At 34.4% G+C, this 12,533-nt stretch overlaps 1 non-coding gene across 1 annotated transcript; it reads left to right on the top strand.

Annotated features, from left to right (window-relative positions):
- The first annotated feature begins 2,695 nt into the window (after positions 1-2,695).
- Positions 2,696-2,802, top strand: LOC131183741 (small nucleolar RNA R71). The gene has a single exon (XR_009151766.1). It is a non-coding gene; the product is annotated as a small nucleolar RNA R71 (small nucleolar RNA).
- Positions 2,803-12,533: the final 9,731 nt, after the last annotated feature.

The following is a 12,533-nucleotide window of genomic DNA, read 5'->3' as shown; positions in this document are numbered from 1 at the left end:
CCTCAATGAAATCAAAAAATATGGACATCATACATCTCTGAAATGTAGCTAGGGCATTACATAATCCAAATGGCATCCTTCGATATGCAAAGGTACCATAGGGACATGTGAAGGTGGTTTTATCCTGATCATCCGGGTGAATAGGGATATGAAAGAACCCTGAATAACCATCCAAATAGCAAAGATAAGAATGATGAGCTAATCTCTCAAGCATCTTATCTATAAATGGTAATGGAAAATAGTCCTTTCTAGTTGCATTATTCAACTTCCTATAGTCTATACACATTCTCCATCCAGTTACAGTCCTAGTAGTTAGTTCATTATTTTCATTTTTCACTACTTTGATGCCCCTTTTCTAGGGTACAACATGAACCGGACTTACCCAATTGTTGTCGGAAACAGGGTAAATGATACCTGTATCAAGCAATTTTAAGATCTCCTTTTTCACAACCTCTTTCATATTTGGATTCAATCTTCTTTGTGACTCTCTAGAGGCTTTATGATCATTTTCTAACAAAATTCTATGCATGCACACAGAAGGATGTATTTCTTTAATATCATCAATGGTATAACCAATTATCCTTCTATACTCTCTAAGAACTCTTAATAATTTTTCAACTTCACAATCATTCAGTTTAGCACTAACAATCACAGGATATGTAGAATTTTGACCAAGAAAAGCATACTTGAGATTTGTTAGAAGAGGTTTTAACTCTACCTTCGATATTTCACTTCTTTCAAGCATTGGTGGTGAAGTTATTTCTTGCTTCAAATTTTCAATATCTCAACACTAGCCATAGGCAAAGGTGAATTTCCTTCCAAAATTTAAGCATATTCTGCAGCTTCTTCAATCTCATCCCCCTTTTTGATATTGTGAACCAAACAAGCTTCTAAGGGATCTTTAGGATATTGCTTTTTGAACATTTCTCCAACCACTTCATCCACCACATCAATTCTCAAGCTTGAATTTTAATCATCTTTCTTTTTCATTGCTTGAAATAAATTAAATTCAAATTTTTCTTCCCCAATTTCTAATGTAAGCCTTCCATTCTTTACATTAATCACAGCTCTGAAAGTAACAAGGAAAGGTCTACCAAGAATAATAAGAATGTGTACATCCTCCTCCATCTCCAATACTACAAAGTCCACTGGTATGAAGAATTTTCCAACTTTAAGAGGAACATTCTCAATCACCCCAATTAGAAATTTAATAGACCTATCCGCTAATTATAGTGAAGTGGTGGTAGGCTTCATTTCTCCAATCTTCATTTTCTCATAGATAGACAATGGCATTAGACTAACACTGGCTCCAAGATCACATAAAGCCTTATCTATACCGATATCTCCAATGTGACATGGTATGGAAAAACTACCAGGATCTTTCAGTTTAGGTGGAAGCTTATTTTGCAAGATAGCACTACCTTCTTCTATGAGAGCTACAGCCTCAAATTCTTCTAACTTCTTCTTCTTAGACAAAATCTCCTTCAAAAATTTAGCATATGAAGGCATTTGTGCTAAGGTATCAGTGAAAGGAATAGTCACATGCAAAGACTTCAATACCTCCAAAAACTTCCCAAATTGTTTATCCAACTTTGCTTTCTGGAACCTTTATGGGAATGGTAAAGGTGGCATGTAGGCTTTAGGTGCTACATATTTAAGTTCTTCCTCTTCACGCTCTCTCTCTTTACTTCCTTTTTCTTCCACTGAACTCTCTTTCTCAACTTCAACTCTAACCTCAACTTCAGCTTTTTCATCTCCTTCTCTATTTTTCTCTTCTTTAACTTTCTCTTCAATCTTTTTATCTCCACTCTCCAATATTTTTCCACTTCTTAATGTAATAGCCTTGCAATGCTTCCTTGAATTTTCTGGTTGGCTAGGAAGCTTCTCAAATGCTTTGTTGTTTGAAGAGCTAGCTTTTTGAGCTATTTGGTTCTCCAACATCTTGTTGTGTGTTGCCATTGGATCCACTTTAGATGCTAATTGAGAAATCATTTCTTGTTAACTTTGATGGCTCACTAGTAGAGTCTCAATCATGGCTTCCAATCTAGCTGTCTTGTCCGGTTGTGCTTGTTGTGATGGAGGTTATTGTGGTTGTGGTGGAGTGGATGCATTTTCAGGTTTAGGAATTCCAGGAGGAGGACCTATATTCTGCTGAAAATTTTGATGTTGTTGATACCCAGAAGGTTATTGAAAATTCTGATGTTGTCCTTGTCTACCACCCCAAGAGAAATTGGGGTGGTTTCTCCATTCTGGATCATAAGTTGTAGAAAATGGGTTACCGCCTAGTCTTTGATTGTAGTTTCCCACATAATCCACTTGCTCACTTGAAAAATCTTAACCAAACGCAGGAAAATCAGTTGCACAGTTGACATTTACAACTCCAACATCTACTAAATTACTTGAACCTCCAACTGAAGAATCTACTTTCATGCTTAGCTTGTCCATCTTCCTTGTCAAAGTATCAAACTTAGCATTAATCATATTCATGGCATCAAGCTCAAACATACCAGCTGGTTTCTTGATCTCATTCCTCTCACAACTCCACTAGTAGTTGTTATAAGCAATTTTATCTAGAGTGGAAAAAGCTTCATCTTCAGATTTCTCCATAAGATCACCTCTAGAAGATGCATCAATTGTACTTCTAATAGCTGGTGAAACTCCATTGTAAAAGTGTTGAACAAACATCCACTTAAGAATCCCATGATGTGGACATCTCCTTCGCAAATCCTTGTATCTCTCCCATGCTTCATACAAGCTCTCATCATCTCTAGGTTTGAAAGAAGTCAGCTCATTTCTTAGTTTAGCTATCTTGCTTGGTGGAAAATATTGAGCTAAAAATGCTTGAGAAAGTTCATCCCATGTTGTGATAGAACCCAGTGGCAAAGAATGTAACCACTCTCTAGCTCGGTCCTTCAAAGAGAAAGGGAATAATCCGAGTCGAATTGCATCATCAGAAACTCCATTTATCTTCAACATATCACTGATCTCAAGAAAGTGTGCTAGATGCACATATGGACTTCCACTTGGACTTCCCCCAAATTGTGATTATTGTACCATCTGACGCAGTGTAGGCTTCAATTCAAAATTATTAGCTTCTACTGTTGGTCTTGTGATACTTGGCATAAAATCCCCAATATTAGGATAGGCATGATCCTTCACATAATGGTTGTTATTGTTATTGGCCATTTCTTCTTGTGGTTGCTCTTGCTTTTGCTCTTGTTCTTGTGCTCTTTCTTATTGTTGTTGAGCATTAAATTCAACTTTTCTCCTCTTAGCTTATGCTCTTAAAGCTCTTGTTGTCTTTTCTATTTCTGGATCAAAGAATAAATTGATTTCTTCACTCTTTGTCCTTCTCATAAAATAAAAGTACCTGAAAAATAAAATAAACAAATTCTCAAAGTAAAATGGTAAAAGAAATTAAAAATAAAATACCCAAATTAACCAAACAAACAATTGTTCAATATAAAACAAAAAATCAAATCCCCGGCAATGACGCCAAAAACTTGATGCGTGTAATCTACAAGTATACGGGTCATACCAAGTAATAAAGTGATAAGTCAAGTATCGTTCCCACGAGGATTTGCTGTTTGAGTACCAAACTATGAATGAAGTGATTATTTGGACTTATGATTGATGAATAAATGGTGAATGTAAATGAGCAAAGTAAATTGATAAATCTAATTGGAATGGGTAAAGAGCAAGCAAATAAATTCTAAATCTAGGTGCAATTGAACTAAATTAATAACGGGTAATTTGAGTCAAAGTCTAATTATGATAAAAATAATTCCAGAGTTGGGGGTTCATGCATAAATTAATTGGGATTTCTCTTGGGTATTCCAATTTTAAGGGAAAATAGAGTTTGAAGGTGATTGATTCTAAATTCCTTTGATATCTTTTTCAAGCAAACCAAAGTGTGTTTTAAGATAACCAAACCTACTTTCGTACGATATTTGATTAATTTAAAACCCATTAAGTTTTGTAACCAATCATTAAATCCTCTCAAAACCCTAGTTTATTTCTAAATCTAGGTGATTTTAAGTTCTAATCCTTAATTATCTATCAATGATCTTCACCTTTCGATCCTTCAATCAAAGATTAACACAATACCCAATAGGTACCAACATTTGGCAAGTAAATTAAGCACACAAGGAAAGAATCAAAACTCATATTTATATAAAATATGAAAATAACCAGTCCAAATCCACAAATTAATCTAAAACGTGTTTTTCAACTCTGAAATCTCAAGAGTTTACTCACTCATGTTGATATTTACAAGAGAGATTGATAGAAAAGTAAAGATAAACATGATAAGAGGACTAAAAATAGAAAAACCCAAGTAGAAGAACCCAAAACTCTGATTTCTGGAGCTTCCAGAGATGGTTGCAGCAGCTCCTCTTCCACAGAAATGATGGCGTCCTCCTCCTTCTCTATATTTTTAATTTTTTCTATCCTTTTTGTTTCTTATTGTCTCCTCTTGTGGAAAAAACTAGAAAATAATCCTTTTATATGGTCTCAAAAGTTGCCCTAAAAATAGATAAGAGCCAAAGAGTGAATAGAAAATGAGGTGTAGCAATATCTAAGTCAGCAGAGTTATTCATATTTTGGACAGTCTGCTTAGGGTACTGCTTACCCTAAGCAGCTTCTTCAGCAATTTTCTGTAACACCCTCATTTGTATAGCCTGGTATATTTCACTGTTCCAATGACCGGTGTCGGTCCGGAGAATTAAGGGGATTAGAACCATACTTAACATAACTAGATAAACTATAAACACAAATAATTAGTAATGTTCAATTAGTTAAGTATAAACAAGAAAAACAGAACATAAGAAGTTAAACGAGTCGAGAGTAACAGCGATGGGTGACCTTCTCGGGAAAGTCAAATAATTAGGTCAGGGAGCCGAAAGAAATATGGAATTAATTGCAAACTGGGATGAACCGGCGAGGGCCAATTTGGTCAATTGACCCTGAGAGCTGACTCCTGACCTAACTGTCAAATAAAATCGGAGAAAAGAAAACTTCGGGATCGAGAATTAAATTAAAAAACTAATAAAAAAAAGAAAATAAAAAATGAAAAAGTCAAAAAGGTGATGACATCATGCATGACCTCATGCATGATGCCATAAAGAATATAATTAATTAATTTATTTATTTACATTTTTGGTCTTCCATAAGACTTAAAAATTCATAAAAAAAGAAATAAAATCATTTCTTCTTCTTCAAAAATCGTCCTCATCTCTCTCTCACTTTTCTCTCCCAAGGTTCCTCCATTAACAAGCTTTTAAAACGTGAAAAACTTAGTTCTTCTCCACAAATTTCAACCCTAAACCCTAAAAAGCTTCTAAGTTACCCTAGAAAAGAAGATTAAAGAAGAATAGGAGGGAAAAAAGTGGAAGAATTGAAGCTTTGGAAATACTTCCTTAAAGGTTAGTCAAGAATCCTCTCAATTCTCCTTATATTCATGAATTTGCACTTGAAATGAACTAGTATTGATGAAAATAAAATAAAAACAACATATTTAGGAATATAATGAAATTTAGCCAGCTTAGAGGTAACTTGAAATTGATGGATTTTGATACAATTAAAAGGGTAGGCAAGCTTGATTGAAGGTGTAGTTGAGGTTTATATAGTTTAATTGCATGAAATGAGCTTAACATGGAAATTAGGGTTTTGGACATTAGGGTTTAGAGACCAAAAATGTGAAGAAGTGCTAAATGATTTCTTTGACATAGTTTAAGGAAAGAAATGGCCATTTGTGACCTAATTAAGTGTGTTAGAAGTGTTTGAATCAAAGCCAAATTCGGATTGGGTATGCACCATGACCAAAAGTCAACTTTGAGGGACCAAAAATAGAATTTTACTAGTCTAATGGATATGGGACCAATTGGGGATGAAAATAGGCACTAAATGACACAATTTTCATCTAGGAAGCATGCCCAAAAAGTGACTAAAACCTAGTGAACAAATTGACTAAAGTTGAAAAATTGCAGGCTGCCCTGCACAAACTGACCAAATGAACAGTGTTTGTTCATTTAGTCATAACTCGAGCTAGGCAGGTCAAAATGACCTGAAATTTTACCAGTGGTTAGTTGGAATATAGGCCTAAAACTTTCATGAAGAATACCAACCCAAATTATGCCATTAACCCAATCAAATTACTGAGCAAAATTATTGACCTGAACCTGCAGAACTGCAGATTACCATATGAACAGTAAAGTTTTAATGGCTATAACTCTCTCTAGAAAACTCTGATTTAGGTGATTCTTGAACCGATAGAAACCTAAGGCATAGTAGAACATTTCATATGAAGAAAATTAGACCAAATTATGGACCTAACTTGATCAAATTGCTGAACAAAATTGGAATCAATAATCTGCCAAAACAAAATTCTGTAGCATGAACAGTAAACGTAATTTGCATATAACTTGAGCTACAAAACTCCAATTGGAGTGATTCAAAAAGGAGAATAAACTTAAGATAATAAGGAACATTTTCTATGAAGGAAGTTTTGCCAAATTCCAACAGTAAAATGACTAATGGAACAGTGCAACCGAGACACCAAAAACTGAAAATTGACAATTTTTCATAAAAGACTTAAGTGTTGAGAAAATGACCAAAACCAACAAGTTTGGTGACCAAAATGTGGTATGTGGGTGAAGTTGGAATTCCCATACCTATTAAGCCTTAGAAATCAACAATTTGACTTGAATAGTATAGTGAATAGTAACCCGAAACACAAATATTTCGAGAACGTCGAATTTAGCACATTAGAGCTAGGTAAAAGTGAAGTAAATTTTATTTTTGGATTTATGCTAAGTTATGGTACTGAAACACTATGAAACTGTGTGTTTCAGCTGAAAAAGACTTGGAAGCTCTGAGAGACTGAGTCAAGGCCTAGAGGCGACTCACATCAGTTTTGTGCACAATAATCCTTTTTTGAACCTTTTGTCATTAAAAAATTGATTTAGTGTGATTTATGAAAATTTGAAGTTAATTATGAATTGTGTTGCCATCTTGTGAATGAAATTATGACTTTGAAAATTTATTGGATTTCTCACGAATCATTTGAATAAAATGTTTGAAATTAATTTTTGATTCACACTTAGCATGACAGTGCCTTATTATTCCTCCTCCATTAATGGGGTGAGATCGATTATTTTCCTCTCTCTCTGGTTTACCAGTTGAGGTTGTAGATCGGATGAGTACTCATTAGCTAGCTAGCCACCTTCCTCATTGATTTCGATTAGTGGGGTTGTAGATTGCTTTATCGTGGTGTACAACACAGCATTGATCGAAAATTTTGTGTCATGGCTTAAGTTGTATATGAATTGGTAACACTGTGTTTCTTAAATTATTTGACTAAATTATGTTATTATGAGCTTTGATAATTTGTGAAATGTGATTGAGAAATATTTAAACTATGTTTTGATAATGAATGATTTATGTGTTGTATTTTAAATTTTTATTGTGCACCATTGAGTATTTTTATGCTCAGCGATAGCTTGTTTTGCTGTCGCAGATAAGAGCAAGGAGAAAGCAGCAGAGTGAGCTGCTATCGATATTGAATACTTCATTGACCTTTTCTGTACGGGTATTGTTTTATACCCTTGTAGTTATTTTGATGTAAATACTGTAATGTCATAAGTATCAATGTAAAGTGAGCAGTTGTATAATAAATTGCAATAATATTATTTTTGGAACTTCTTTTTGTAAATTAAGATTTGTAGTTTGTGAAATTCATACTTTATACACTGTGAATGAAGTTATTAAATATTTTGAGATGATAAACTTTGATTGGATTGTGGAATTATTTTTGAAGTGGATTGAATTGAGTTGACTTGAAATTATTTGGTGGTTGGGAGTTGTGAAAAATTTTTGGAAGTGTTTTTCTCAGGTATTTGAAGAACTGTTTTCTCCAAATACAAATGGAACTCTGTCAAAATTTTTATAAAATTTGTGGAAAAAATTAAAATGGACAAAAATTTTTACTAGTATTTAAACTTTGAATAAATGATTTTAATTCCTACCAAAATGCTCACCACTTCCAAAATGCAAGAAAATAATTTTAAAATCCCTTGTAGTGTACTTAATGAATTATCTGTAGGTGAAGTTTGGTAGTTCATTAGGTATTCTACGGGATCATGTTATGCCTTACAGAGGGGTAAGGTGTGACATTTTCAGCCTCTAGTTGCACTATCTGCTTAAGGTTAAGCACACCCTCAGCAAATCTCAGCAAGTTTGGAATAAAGTGAGTTTTTTTCTCATGCTTGACTTTCAGCTTGACCTGTGTTGCACCTTAAGCATTGTTGCTTACCCTAAGCAGGATCTCAAGCAGGATTTTAAGTAATTCTCGGCAGGTTTTGGGATGAAAGCTTAAATGTGAAGGATTTAAACTGTACTCGACTTGCGGCTTGCCCAGGTTTCAGGTTAAGCAATATGACATACCTTGAGCAACATCATAAGCATAGTCTCAAGTAAATTTCGGCTAACTTGATCTTTCAAGGCTTGATTTCTTTAACTTTCCTCCATACTTAGGGAACTCCAAATTTCTTCAAATCACTTCCTAATGCACTCATTGACCCTCAATTTTCCACAAATACCTATTAAAAATAACAAAATTACAAAAATCAAATATAAAGTAACTAAAATTAATAAACAAGCTAAAATAAAGCTAAAAACATAAAATATACTAAAATATGATGGCAAAATGGATACAAAACTACTCTAAAATGCCTATATGAAATGAGTGCAACAGTTTTTGGGCAGGGTCTCTTCACGAAAAATATGGCATTATGTCCCTAGTTTCACCTTCAATTGGCCTTACACCAATTGAAGCTACACAACTCTACTTATGGCTGCCTAAACCTACTGAACTCATATCCTAGAATTTCCAGCACAAAGAGAACTTTTTCCTTTTAGCATTTCAACTCCAAAACCAACCCCAATCTAAGGTCAAACCACACCAAATAGTCATTAATTGACCTTAACATCATCGATTTAACAACCATTTAACAAATTCCCAATTTATCACCAACTCTAACTATCACAATCCATAGTTCCATCCAATACATGCAAATTAACTTATCTATCATGTTTATCACTTCACCACAATTAAAATCAATGTTTAATTTCAATAAAGAACATCAAATTCTCCATGTACCTAGGCTGGCCGAAATTCATGTGTACTCCTACATGTATATTTTATTTCCTTTTTCATCAAATTCTAACTCAAATCAATGTCCTAACAAAGAATAGAGAGAGAAAGGAGTGTGTATTGGTACTAACCTCTCTTGCCCCAATTGAGACTTTGCCTAAACTTCACTTTCTTTCACTTTCTTAGCTAGCAAAAACTTCTCCAAGGTGCACAAGCAAGTTTTTATGAAGCAATCTAGGAATTTTATGGTGTTTTTACATGAGAATTCAAGCTTAAAAATTGAAGAACAATGGAGGAGGGAGGATATTGTCCGCTCTGGGTCGAAGCCCTCACGGTTTTAAAACGCGTCTCTAGAGGTTACAAACCGCCAACTTATAAACCCAGCATCTCTCCCTTGTTTTGCCGATGTGGGATTTTCCTAGGGTGTTACAGGAAGTCTATTCAACAAGTACATAGCTTTGTACATAGCCTCAGCCTAAAACACCTTTGGTACCTCTTTCTCTTTCAGCATACACCAAGCCATCTCAACAACTAATATGTTCTTTCTCTTGGAAACTCCATTCTGTTAAGGTGAGTAAGGCACTGATAATTGATGTTGTATTCTAGCTTCCTCACAAAATTTGTCAAATTCATTTGAGGTGTTCTCCTTGCCATTATCAGACCTTAAATTTTTAATAACACAACCACTTTACTTCTCAACTAAAGCTTTGAATTTCTTAAAAACATTGAAAACTTGACCCTTGCTACTTTGAAAATATACCCAAGTCATTTTAGTCAAGTCATCTATAAACAACACAAAGTACTTGTTTTGGGTCAAAGAAAGCACACTCATAGGGCCACATACATCATTATGTATAATTTCTAATTTCTCAGTAGCTCTCCTAACTTGATTCTTAGGAAATGATTATTTATGCAATTTTCCAAATTGACAACTAAAACATACATCATCACAACTAGAAATAACAAGCATGTCTTTAATCATATCATGAGATTGAATAAACTTCAAAGAATTCAACTTATATTGCCCATATCTTTTGTGCCATAGCCAAGAATCATCAGATGCAGCCTTAAATACATGATCAGTGTTATTGCCAGACATTAAAGGAAAGCTATTATCAACCATTTTAACCTCCACTACTTCAGAATTATTATAGTCATAAATATGACACTAACAAAGGATAACGTCTTTTAATCATCTGAGCAACACTCAATAAATTCTTATCTAACCTAGGAATGTAGAGAACATCAGAAATATGCTTAGTACCTTTCTTTGATTACATAGCAATAGTACCATTGCCCATGGCCTGAACCATCTCTCCATTTCCCATCTTTACAGTTGCTTTCACTAATCTGCCTAAGGAGGTAAACAAGCTTTCATCTCTAGCCATGTGACTTGTACATCCACTATCAATGAACCAAGAAAACTTGTCAACTACTCTACATGATTGAAAAGCCATGAACAAATTATCTTCCTACTACTTTAGTTGATCATCAGTAAAATTTGCATGCTAACCCTACTGTTGTTTTTGAGCTTTACTTTGCTTTATTCTACAATCTCTTGAAATGTGGCCATATTTTTTTGTAATAATGACATTGTATAGGCTTTACACCATTCTTCTGTCAGGAATCCTTCTCCAGGAGATTTTTTTTTTTTTGTAAGTTGGACAAGGTGGAAATCTGCCTTTCTTAACAACTTCACTTCCACTTTTTGGTTGCTTCCTTTTGTTATCTCTCCTTTGAACTTTTCTTGACCTCCAGCACTTGCTTCCCTTTTTGTTTGGTAACGAATGCTTCTTCAGAAGCATCTTCTTGTCTTATAATTCTTCTTTGCTCAATGGCTTGCAAAGAATTTATAAGTTCGGGTAAAGTGATTTTGCTTAGATCTTTAGAATCTTCTAACAATGAGATTTTGGGCTCAAATATATTAGGTAGACTTACAAGAACCTTCTCCACAACCCTTTTATCTGGTAAATCTTCACCCAACAATTTGATTTTGTTGACCATAGACATTAATCTATTTGTGTACTCCTTAAACATTTCAGATTCTCTCATTTTAAGAACTTCAAACACCCTTCTCAAGTTGTGAACACTCATTTGCTTCGAGCTTTCACTTCAATGAAATTCCTCTTTAAGTCTTTCCCATGCTTGCTTTGTAGTTTCACAAGCCATAATTCATGTGAAATAATATCAAAGACAGTAGAATGTATGCAAGACAAAGCCTTGAACCTTTTAGCACACTCCTCACTATGGGCTTTCAACTGAGCAAGAGTGGGATCTTCCCTTAAGGGACCTGGTTGCCTTCCAGTTTTAGTGACTTTCCACAGGTCAAAGGCTTTAAGATAAGCCTTCATCTTAACAGTCCAAATGGAGTAACCTTCTCCAGAAAATACAAGAGGAGATGGAGTAGAGTATCCATTTGAAGTCATGTCTCTCAACTCTCTTTAGGATATTTTGTAAATGGGATTCTCACTTGTTTTCTCTCAATCACAGGCCCTCAAAGATCATGAGAAGCTTTGATACCACTGTTAAACTTTGAGCAAAGAATGAACTCAAAAAATAGAGAAATAACAAGCTAAAGGAAGAAGGAAAAATCTTCAGCAATAGAACTTCTCTCATTCTCCAGTGAGAGCTGAAATTTCATTCATAATATAGGCATGACAAAGTTGTTTACACTGATTATAAAAAACTAACTTCTCCAGCAACTAAAGTAAGCAAAGCACGCAAGAAGGATGGTAAAAAGTTACCTAATATAGCTACAAAATTACATCAGCAAAAGAAAAAAACATTTTCAGTACAAATTCCAATCTAGAATTAAGCAACTAAGTATCTAGGAAAGATCACATTTCAGTCAACATCATCATTTTTGTTATCTGTATTTGAAAACTTGTTGTCATCATCAGAATGTGATTCAATCCTTGGTTTCTTCTTCATTAAAGGGTTTCTCCGAGGCATCATAGTTGAATATATATATATATATATATATATATATATATATATATATATATAGAGAGAGAGAGAGAGAGAGAGAGAGAGAGAGAGAGAGAGAGAGAGAGAGAGTAAAGCATCATAATTGATTGATCTGAGTCTCTTCTTTGTCAGCATTTTATGGGCAGCTTCTGAATCAGATCGTGCAGGAGTTGAGTTTCTTGCTTCTATAGCTCGTTTTTGTTGCCTTTCCTTTTTCGATTTTGCTACAACTGCTGCAACAGTTGCTTCAAGTTTCTTTGTAGCATGACAGTTCTTGAAATTTGCCTCCTAAGCTTCTTTAGTCAACATATGAATTACTTCATTGCAAAGGGACCTTGCTCGAATATGACCTGAAGATAAAGTCTGCGATGGATCTTCTCTATTAGGCCATGATGAGGTCACTGAATTTGGAAGA

This window comes from Hevea brasiliensis, chromosome 9 (assembly GCF_030052815.1).
Source record: "Hevea brasiliensis isolate MT/VB/25A 57/8 chromosome 9, ASM3005281v1, whole genome shotgun sequence".
Taxonomy (NCBI): domain Eukaryota; kingdom Viridiplantae; phylum Streptophyta; class Magnoliopsida; order Malpighiales; family Euphorbiaceae; genus Hevea; species Hevea brasiliensis.
The sequence above is the reverse complement of the archived record's forward strand: the minus strand, read 5'-3'. Positions and strand labels throughout refer to the sequence as shown.